The sequence below is a fragment of the Cetorhinus maximus genome, chromosome 23 (assembly GCF_964194155.1).
Source record: "Cetorhinus maximus chromosome 23, sCetMax3.hap1.1, whole genome shotgun sequence".
Lineage (NCBI taxonomy): Eukaryota > Metazoa > Chordata > Chondrichthyes > Lamniformes > Cetorhinidae > Cetorhinus > Cetorhinus maximus.
Window position 1 is genome coordinate 4097264 of NC_135901.1, and position 9423 is coordinate 4106686.

Consider the following 9423-nt stretch of genomic DNA (forward strand, 5'->3'; position numbering starts at 1 on the left):
GAAGAGCAACTCTCGCCCACTGAATGGAAGGAAAATTTTGATTTCCTCCACCAGTTGGCAGGCAAAGGCTTGATATCGTCCTGCTCCCTGCCTGGAGCCGGCCACACCCACTGACCAGCCTTGGAATTGTCTGTCATCCAACATGTGCTTCCAAATCCCATTTTGCTCCTGGAATCCACTCGGACTCAATGGGTGGCATTCATCCGCCTGCAGGGAAACGACAGTCGCTGTCCCACTCGCCGGTCCCTGGGAAAAGCAGTGGAGAGTTCAGTCACATTTACTGATCTCACATCCATTCTGTCAATGCTTCCACAATCCGTTATAAGAGGGATCAGTAGTAGAGTAATTAATGCTGCGGAGCCAGCACAATCTCCACCACACATCTGCTAAAACAACGGCCATCAAAGCCCTCGGCCCCCACCTTCCGTTCTGAAGAAAATGTGGCTCTTTCCCATTTTGTGAGCTCTTAAATGGAGATGAATGGCAACGTGAACCCATCTGATGTGCTCCTGCTCCATCTCAGAAGATGGATCTCGCTCCTTCAGGCTCCTGGGCTTCCAGGCAAACGCCACAGGTTGAAAGGTCAGTCTCTGCCCCAATGGCCAACTGAAAGCCTCCTCAGCGACAGGAGGCCCTCTTCGAACTCGTCTGAGGTAGATCGGACACCGGGTCCGTGAGGATCCTAGAACAAAGATCTGACTCACCACATCACAGTTCTGTGCAAGACCGCAGAAAGCATGACAGCATTGAGTCCTGAAATGAGACGAAATGCCACGAGAGTGTGTGTCAGCGCCAAGTGGGCATCAGCAAGGCAGTGTGACCGGAATCTCCGGGAAAATGTAAGAGACACTTGCACTCAGACCCGGCAGAAAATGCCATCATCGATTGCAATCGGGATTATCGCAACTGATTGAAAGTCAGTGCATTGTAAACACCATCAGTGCCGAGGCTAAACACTGGTACAGACAAGTACAAAACCGTGGCCCGGATTCATCATATCTGCGACCGCTACACTGACGGGGCCGTCCAGATTCTATCTTCACTGAAGGAGAAGTTATGACAATCTCAGTATTGAGAGCACCGCGGCATCAGCCGTTGGTGTGTTTGGTGTTCAGTGAGACATGGTGGGACCGAGACCGAGCGCGCTCACAGAATACCCGCTGCGGATTCACATCAGCCAGTCCCTACACAGGTACCATTATGGGGGTTCCTTTCCACAGACTTCACCCATTCCATTAAGGGAAGGATAAACAGTTTCCGCTGAATGTGCTGACTCCGTTGGTCGGCAGAGTATAATGGACCCCGCCCATCCTCCCGGTGAAGGGGTTGATAGGCCATGGTGAGCGTGTTAATTGCTTTGTGAGGTACAAGTCCAGAAGGGCCACGCATTCTGGAAGGAAATGGCTCCTTGGGCTGTCCTGATGGTTTTTCCTGAGGTACAGTCCCTCTAGAGATCACTCATTCTGTAAGGAAAGTTTTCCACTGGAGTTGAACACCCAGTGTCAGGTTGGACGCTTACGAAAGTGACTCTCATAAAGAAATGTGCTTCCTCTGACTTGCCTCCACCCGGACCAGAAGAAGCTGCTGGCCTTCAGCCACACTGATAGGTTCAGGCGTGAACCGCAGGAGAAATGATAAGCGAACAACAAACCACCTCTTGTATCCGGTGAACAATATCAATTTCCAGCCCATGAGGAGGGGGGAAATTAAATACGTGACCGAGTCATTGAATATCCAACATTGACTATAATCATCGAACATTGTAATCTCTTCACCCGATTCATTTTCTTCTGTTGTGAGCTGCGTCCCGTTTTTGTATTGACATTCTCATAGCAAACATGTGTTGTGTGGCACAGTTAAAGATATTATCCCTCGTCCTGGCGATGCAAACAGGAAGGCACAGGACAGGGACCCAATAACCCAGAGTGAGTTTTTCATTATTAACCTCGTTGATCCAGTGTTTCATTCCCTGAATATTTTTCCAGGCCGATGTCTCTCGAACCGTGTGCTTCAATCTCCCGCTTCGAAAACAGTCCAGAGCGGGGATTCGGTGCAGATAGACTGCAGTTACGAGGTGCCCGGCTTTTACGCGATACATTGGTACAGACGGGAATCCGGTCAGGGACTGGAGTGGATTATAAAGCAAGCATCGAATGGCAAGGAGAGAAGTGGGTGATTTGAACTGAAACGCGGAGAAACGCGGCCAATTGCTCATTGGGGGCAGTGAAGCCGCCGATGCCGCGGTTTATTACTGTGCGGCTGAGCCCCACACTGAGGCAACACGCGGCAGTCACTGTACAAAAACCTCGCTCCTGGTTACAGTTCCAGACGAGCGGCTGCAATCTCTCTGATAACACAAGGCGGACCAGGAGGCTCCGAGCGTCAACAGCTAACGGGAGAGACAGACATGGCTGACACGGGTTGTCTAGTAAATCCCATTAGAGAGGGTCTTTCATCAGAGATGCTGACGGTCACAGCAGACAGTGTCGCACTGAGGGGCAGTTAGTCAGTGCGGTCTTTGCTACGTGGGGAGCTTCATTATCTGTTTGTGTCCCAGGGAACCGAGAGAGATCCTGAGTGTTTATTTTATGCCGTTGTGTGATGATTCTTAAAGAACATCAGTATAATTATACAGTAGAATCCGTGCTTAAACTGAAATGTCCACAAAGTGGGCAAATTTACTCTCGTCCCAAATTGTAACCAAATATTTATCTAAAAGAATGCGCCTGTGATTCTCCTGCGGGTGACATTCTCCCGTCCTCTCTTGTGCCCAGCATCATAAAGATAACCAAATTCGACGCACAAACTGAAAATGCTGGAAATACAACCAGAGACAGAGTGAAGGTCCCAGTCTGCAACTGGTAAAACTGAGCTCAGACGAAATGTCACGGACATGAAACCTTATATCTGATTCGCTCCGCACCGATCCTTCCTGACCTGCCGAGTATGGCCATAACTATCTGTTATTGTACCTCAAAATCCTTTGGAGGGGAGCATAAAAGCTGATAATTAGAATCGCTGCTGGTGACAGAGACATACCAAGAGAGAGAGTGAATATCCATTCTCATTTGTAAGTGGCTGTTGGCCTAGTGTCACCTGCAGGATAGACCATTGATGAGCCACATGGGTTTTCATAAAAATCGACAACGATTTCCTCCTGCAGATAATTCAAGCAAGTTATTGCATTCAAATTGCATTATTTGACGTGGTGGGATTCGATCCTGGAATAATATATTGGATCGTTACATTGGCAGTGCAGGTACAATACCCCTATGCCAGCGCCTGAGTCTTCGCTGAAAAGAAATCAGAAAGGTGAAGGCGTGTATGTGACTCCGGCAGTGTCCAGAAAAGGGTAGATTGCTAAAGGTGTGTGTGCGTGTGTGCGTGCGTGTGTGTGTGTGTGTGTGTGTTTGTGTGTGTGTGTGTTTATGTGATTATGACAGTGTCCAGCAGAGGGTAGATTGCTAAAGCTGTGTGTATGTGTTTGTGTTTGTGTGTGCGTGTGTGTGTGTGTTTACGTGATAATGACAGTGTCCAGCAGGGGGTTGACTGCTAAAGGTGTTTGTGTGTGTTTAGGACACTGCACAGCAGAGGGTAGATTGCTTAAGGTGTGTGTGTGTGAATGAGTGTGTGTGTGTGTCTGTGTGTGTGTGTGCGAGAGAGAGGATCCGGCAGTGTCCAGCTGTTGATAGCTAAACGTGTGTGTGTGTGTGTGTGTGTGTGTGATTTTGACAGTGTTCATCCGAGGACAGAATGCTAAAGGCATGTGCGCATCCGTATGTACTTCTGGCAGCGTCCAACAGAGGGTTGGTTGCAAAAAGTGTGTGTGTGTGTGTTTGTGTGTGTGTGCGTGTGTGTGTGTATATATGACAGTGTCCAGCAGAGGGTAGATCGCTAAAGGCCATTGCGCATCTGTGTGTGATTCTGCCAGTGTCTAACAGAGGGTTGGTTGCAAAAGGTGAGTGTGCATGTGTGTGTGTGTGTATGCATGTGTGCGTGTGTGCATGTGTATCTGCGCCTGTATGTGTGTGTCTGTGTGTGATTATGACAGTGTCCAGAAGAGGGTTGATTGCTAAAGGTGTGTCTGTGTGTGTGTGTGTATGTGTGTGTGTGATTTTGACAGTGTCCAGCAGAGGGTAGATTGCTGAAGGTATGTGTGTGTGCGTGTGTGCGTGTGTGTGTCTATGTGTCTGTGTCTTGTGTGTGTGTGGTGTGTGTCTGTGTGTGTGTTGTATGTATGTATTTGTGTGTGCGAGAGAGAGAGAGGAACTCTTGAGGAAGCAGAGGGAGAGGGAGCCCCGGAAAATTGAGTTAAAACATGTCACAACAACATGTAATAAATTCCACCATTTCAAAAAAATAAGCAGTAATTCATTTCCTCTATTCTTCTTGGTAAGGAAAATGACCTTTTTTTTTACGAAATATGTTCCTCTTTACCACTTTCTTGCAAAGACAATTTACCATCCATATCCTTTGCAGGCTCATTATCGCTTACTCTCCAACATAACTCTGCATCATCGGAAAGCCTGGAACATTTTATCTGTTCCTTCTCCATTTTCATAACGTCCAGTTGGACAGCAACGTCTCAGGAAGGATTTCTTCCCCAATCCTGCTCTGTAAATCCGGATCGCTTCCCTCTGTAAGGATAGTGAGTGCAGCCCAGGTCAGGGCAATTGTAGTCACTCTCCGCTCTTTCAAAGCCTGCCAGTCTCGCCACGCAACAGGGAGCACAGGAAGGGAGGTATAAACATCCTAAAACACAACAACAGATTATTGAGGGCCGGGATTAGAAAATGTGTCTTCAAATATCGAGCAGCCCTTTGACAGGGTGGACAGCGACAATGTGGCTACTCAGCATCTGGTTTCTGTGGGCAGCAATTCTAACAGGCAATCGTGAAGGGAATACATTTCATCTTTTATCTCATTTCCCAGGCATGGTTTCAATCAGATTTCAATCAGCTGTCGCCTTAACTTTTCTGTTCTAATATATTTTTTTTCAGAAGGGACTCATAGAGATTCTGTCACTCATCCACTCTCATCAGATGTTAAGACAGAAAGAGAAAAGGTGACTTTAAACTGTAACTATGATACCACAAGGGGCAACTATAAGTTATACTGGTACCGGCAACACCCAGGCACACAACCCCGGTTTGTACTCCTCAAGGATACTAAAAGCTATGAAGATAAAGCAAAATTTGCGAAAAGTCGTTTCTCTGTAGAGCTCCAGGTCTCCACTAAATTCAACAGGCTAACCATCTCGGCTCTGCAGCTGACTGACGCTGTCGTTTATTACTGCGCCCTCTGGGGTCCACAGAGATGTAAATCAGTCTCACCCCTATACAAAAACTGCCTTTGCACTGTTAGTTGGAGCTCCTGTCTGTTGGGGTTTGTGTAGAATCGGGGTATATGAAGCTACAATGCGAAGCGGCGCTGTCAGCCGCTCAGACACATACAGCAAGAGGAAACCAAATTAACCTCGGATCGAACTGTCACCCAACTGTTCCCAGGAGCGGCAGGGAAAATCAAACAAACTGCATAATCCAATCGGGCAGACAGACATGGAACGGAATGATACCTGAAGTCCAATCCTCACTGGTTGTTCATTATCACCAGTAAATCAAGGTTAATGGAGAATGAGGGACACATCCGCAAACAGAATACAAACGAGGGCGATCTATGCTTGGCTCAATCATCACAGGGCTGGCCTGCACTAGCCATATAAATACTGTGGCTACAAGAGCAGGTCAGAGGCTAGGAATCCTGCGATGAGTAACCCACTCCCCTATTCCCCAAAGCCTATCCACCATCTACAAGGCACAAATCAGGAGTTGATGGAATACTCCCCACTTGCCTGGATGAGTGCATCTTCCATAACACTCAAGAAGCTTGAAACCATCCAGGACAAAGCAGCCCGCTTAATTGGCACCACAACAACAAACATTCACTCCCGCCACCACTGACGCACAGTAGCAGCAGTGTGTGCCATGTACAAGATGCACTGCAGGAAGTCACCAATGTTCCTTCGACAGAACCTTCCGAATATATGGCCTCTACATCTAGAAAGACAAGGGCAGCAGATAGATGGGAACACCAGCAAACAAATGACAGCAAAAGGTAAAAAAAAAGATATAGTTGCATTTCTGAAATTCTGCTTTGGTTTATATTGTGATTTGAAATAAATCACTGTAAATCCAGAACTGATTGTCACCTGCATTCAAAGGGGCAAATATGGATAAAGGAGAGAAGACTGTGTTTAAAGGAAGGCATTCCGAGATCTAACACGCGTGAAAAACCTTCAGCATCTCACAACTCAGTTTTGTGCTGCTTTCTGATATACCAGGCAGGTCTCCTTGAAACTCACTGTGGAGCATGAATTCTCTCACTTCCTTATTGGTGTCAGGGAGCCCTCGAGTGGGCATAGGCTGGGAGTCTCTGTGTGAAGTTTGCTACAGGCTCCTGGAAGACATGTTCACTATTTATTTGTTATTCATTCATGGGATATGTATTTCACTGGCTAGGCCAGCATTTTCGGCCTCTGCATAATTGTCCCGTGAGAAGTTTTTGGTGCGCTATCTTTTTGAACAGCTGCAGTCCATGTGGTCCAGGATTCGCCACAGTGCTGTTCGGTAGGGAGTTCCAGGATTTTGGCCCAGCGACAGAGAAGGAACTGCATGCAGTGAATACGACATGTGTCACAATTGCATTAAAGCATCTCAGGCTGCAACCATTATGTGGATAACTTAAATACAATTGCGCTGCCTGACTGTCTGTAAAGGCCATGTTGATATGTTTTTATTATTCATTGACTGCATTGAAGCACCTCATGATCTATGTGGAAAACTGGAACATGAATTCACTTTTTGTAATGGCTATTTTGAAAACACTTTGTAATGTTTTTTCAAATATATTATGAATAAAGAATATTTTACCTAACATAAATTGGATCACAGGGGGCAGACTCACTAATGGGAATGGCATAATTACTGATAGCTTTAGTGACTTAGTTCATTTATTACTATCACCTTAGTAAGATGTGTGGAAGACAATAATTGATACAACAGATAAAAGCTTAGAAATGGTGGAAAATACTATCTGGAATGTGCAGGGCCAAGAATTGAACGCTGCTCCCAGTGGGAGCGGGTACTGTCACTGATGCTGTATCTATTCTTTTAGCTAGGAGGCCTCCTCGAAATCTGACCTGTTCACTGCTCTCTGTCTTGTGCTGCATGCGACTGCCGAATTGCCACCAAAGCCGATGCGACTGAGTGCCCATCTAAGCGGCTTTGAAGAGTAACTCTGGCCCGCTGAATGAAAGGAGAAATTGCTGGGGTGAAATTTTGATTTCCCCAACTAGGTGGCAGATGAAACCGAGAAATCGCCCTGTTCCTTGCCTGGAGCCGGCCTCACCCGCTGACCAGCCTTGGAATTACCTGTCATATAATCTGTGCTTCAAAATTCCATTTCGCTCCTGGAATCCACTCGGACTCAGCTGTTGGCATTGACCCGTCTGCAGGGAAACGCAGTCGCTGTCCCACTCGCCAGTCCCTGGGAAAAGAAGTAGAGAGTTCAGTCACTTTCACTGATCTGACATGCATTCTGTCAATGCTTCCACAATCCTTTCTGAGGGGTGGCGGGCGGGGACAAAGACAGAGTAATTAATGCTGTGGAGCCCGCACAATCTCCACCACGCCTCTGCTACAACAGCAACCCTCAAACTCCTCCGCCCCCACCTTCCCTTCTGATTCAAATGTTGCTCGTTCTTATTTTGTGGCTCTATTTGAATGGAGAGGAAAGGCACCGTGAAAGCATCTGATGTGTTCCTGCTCCATCTCAGAAGATGGATCTCGCTCCTTCAGAAACCTGGGTTTCAAGGCAAACGCCATAGCCTCTGCCCCAATGGACAACTTAATGCCTCCACAGAGACAGGAGGCCCTCTTCGATCAGGGCTGAGGCAGAGCAGACTCCGGCTCCGTGAGGATCCTCGAACAAGGATCTGTCTCACCACATCACAATTCTGTGCAAGGTCGCAGAAAGCATGACTGCATTGGGTCCTGAAATGAGACGAAATGCCATCAGAGTGCCTGTCAGTGTCAATTGGATTTCAGCATGGCAGTGTGACCTGAATCTGCGGTTATATGTCAGAGACACTTGCGTTCAGGCCCGGCAGAAAATGGCATCATCGATTGCAATCGGGATTATCCTAACTGATTGAAACTCAATGCAATGTAAACACCAGCGGTGCCGAGGTTAAACACTACTACAGAAACCGTGGCCCGAAATTCATCATATCTGCGAGAAGTTATGACATTCCCACTATTGAAAACATCGCTGCATCAGACGTTGGAATGTTTGGTGTGCAGTGAGACATGGTGGAGCCGAGACCGAGCGCGCCCACACAATACCCGTTGCGGGCTCCCATCAGCCAGTCCCTACACAGGTACTGTTATGGGGGTTCATTTCCATAGGCTTCGCCCATCCTATAACGAAAGGATAACCAGATTCACCTGAATGTTTTGGCCTCCTTGGTAGGCAGAGTATCTTCGAGCCCGCCCATCCTCCAGGGGAAGGGATACATAGACCATGGTGAGTGTGTTAATTGCTTTGCGAGGCACAAGTCCAGAAGCGCCACGGATTCTGCAAAGAAATGGCTCCTTGGGCTGTCCTGTTGGTGTTAACTGTTTATTGAGGTACAGTCCCTCGGGAGATCACTCATTCTGTAAGGAACGTTTTCCACTGGATTTGAACACCCAGTGTCAGGTTGGACGCTTTCGAAAGTGACTCTCATCAAGAAATGTGCTTCCCCTCACTTCCCACCACCCGGACCAGAAGAAGCTGCTGGTCTTCAGGGAAACTGATAGGTTCAGACGTGAACCGCGGGGGAAATGAGCAGCGGACCAACAAACCACCCTCTTGTATCCGGTGAACAATATCAATTTCCAGCCAATGAGGAGCGGGGAAAGTGAACACGTGCCCGAGACATTGACTATCCATCATTGACTTTAATTAGCCAACATTTTAATCTGTTCACTTCTTCCGCTGCGAGGTATCAGTTCCTCGGTAGTATAGTGGTCAGTATCCCCGCCTGTCACGCGGGAGACCAGGGTTCAATTCCCCGCTGGGGAGGAAGCAATATTTTAACAATTACACCAAAAATAATCTTCTGTTGTGAGCGGTGTCCCGTTTTTGTATTGACAATCTCAAAGCAAACATGTGTTTCGTTGCACAGTTAAAGTTGTTATCCGTCATTCTGGCGATGCGAACAGGTAAGTACAGGACAGGTACCCAATAACCCAGAGTGAGTTTTTCATTATTAACCTCGTTGATCCAGTGTTTCATACCCTGAATATTTTTCCAGGTCGATGTCTTTCGGACCGTGTGCTTCAATCTCCCGCTTCGAAAACAGTCCAGAGTGGGGATTGGGTG

General features: G+C 47.3%; 1 non-coding gene across 1 annotated transcript; it reads left to right on the forward strand.

The window, feature by feature from the left end:
* The first annotated feature begins 9051 nt into the window (after positions 1–9051).
* On the forward strand, positions 9052–9123 carry trnad-guc (transfer RNA aspartic acid (anticodon GUC)). The gene has a single exon. It is a non-coding gene; the product is annotated as a tRNA-Asp (tRNA).
* The last annotated feature ends 300 nt before the right edge of the window (positions 9124–9423 follow it).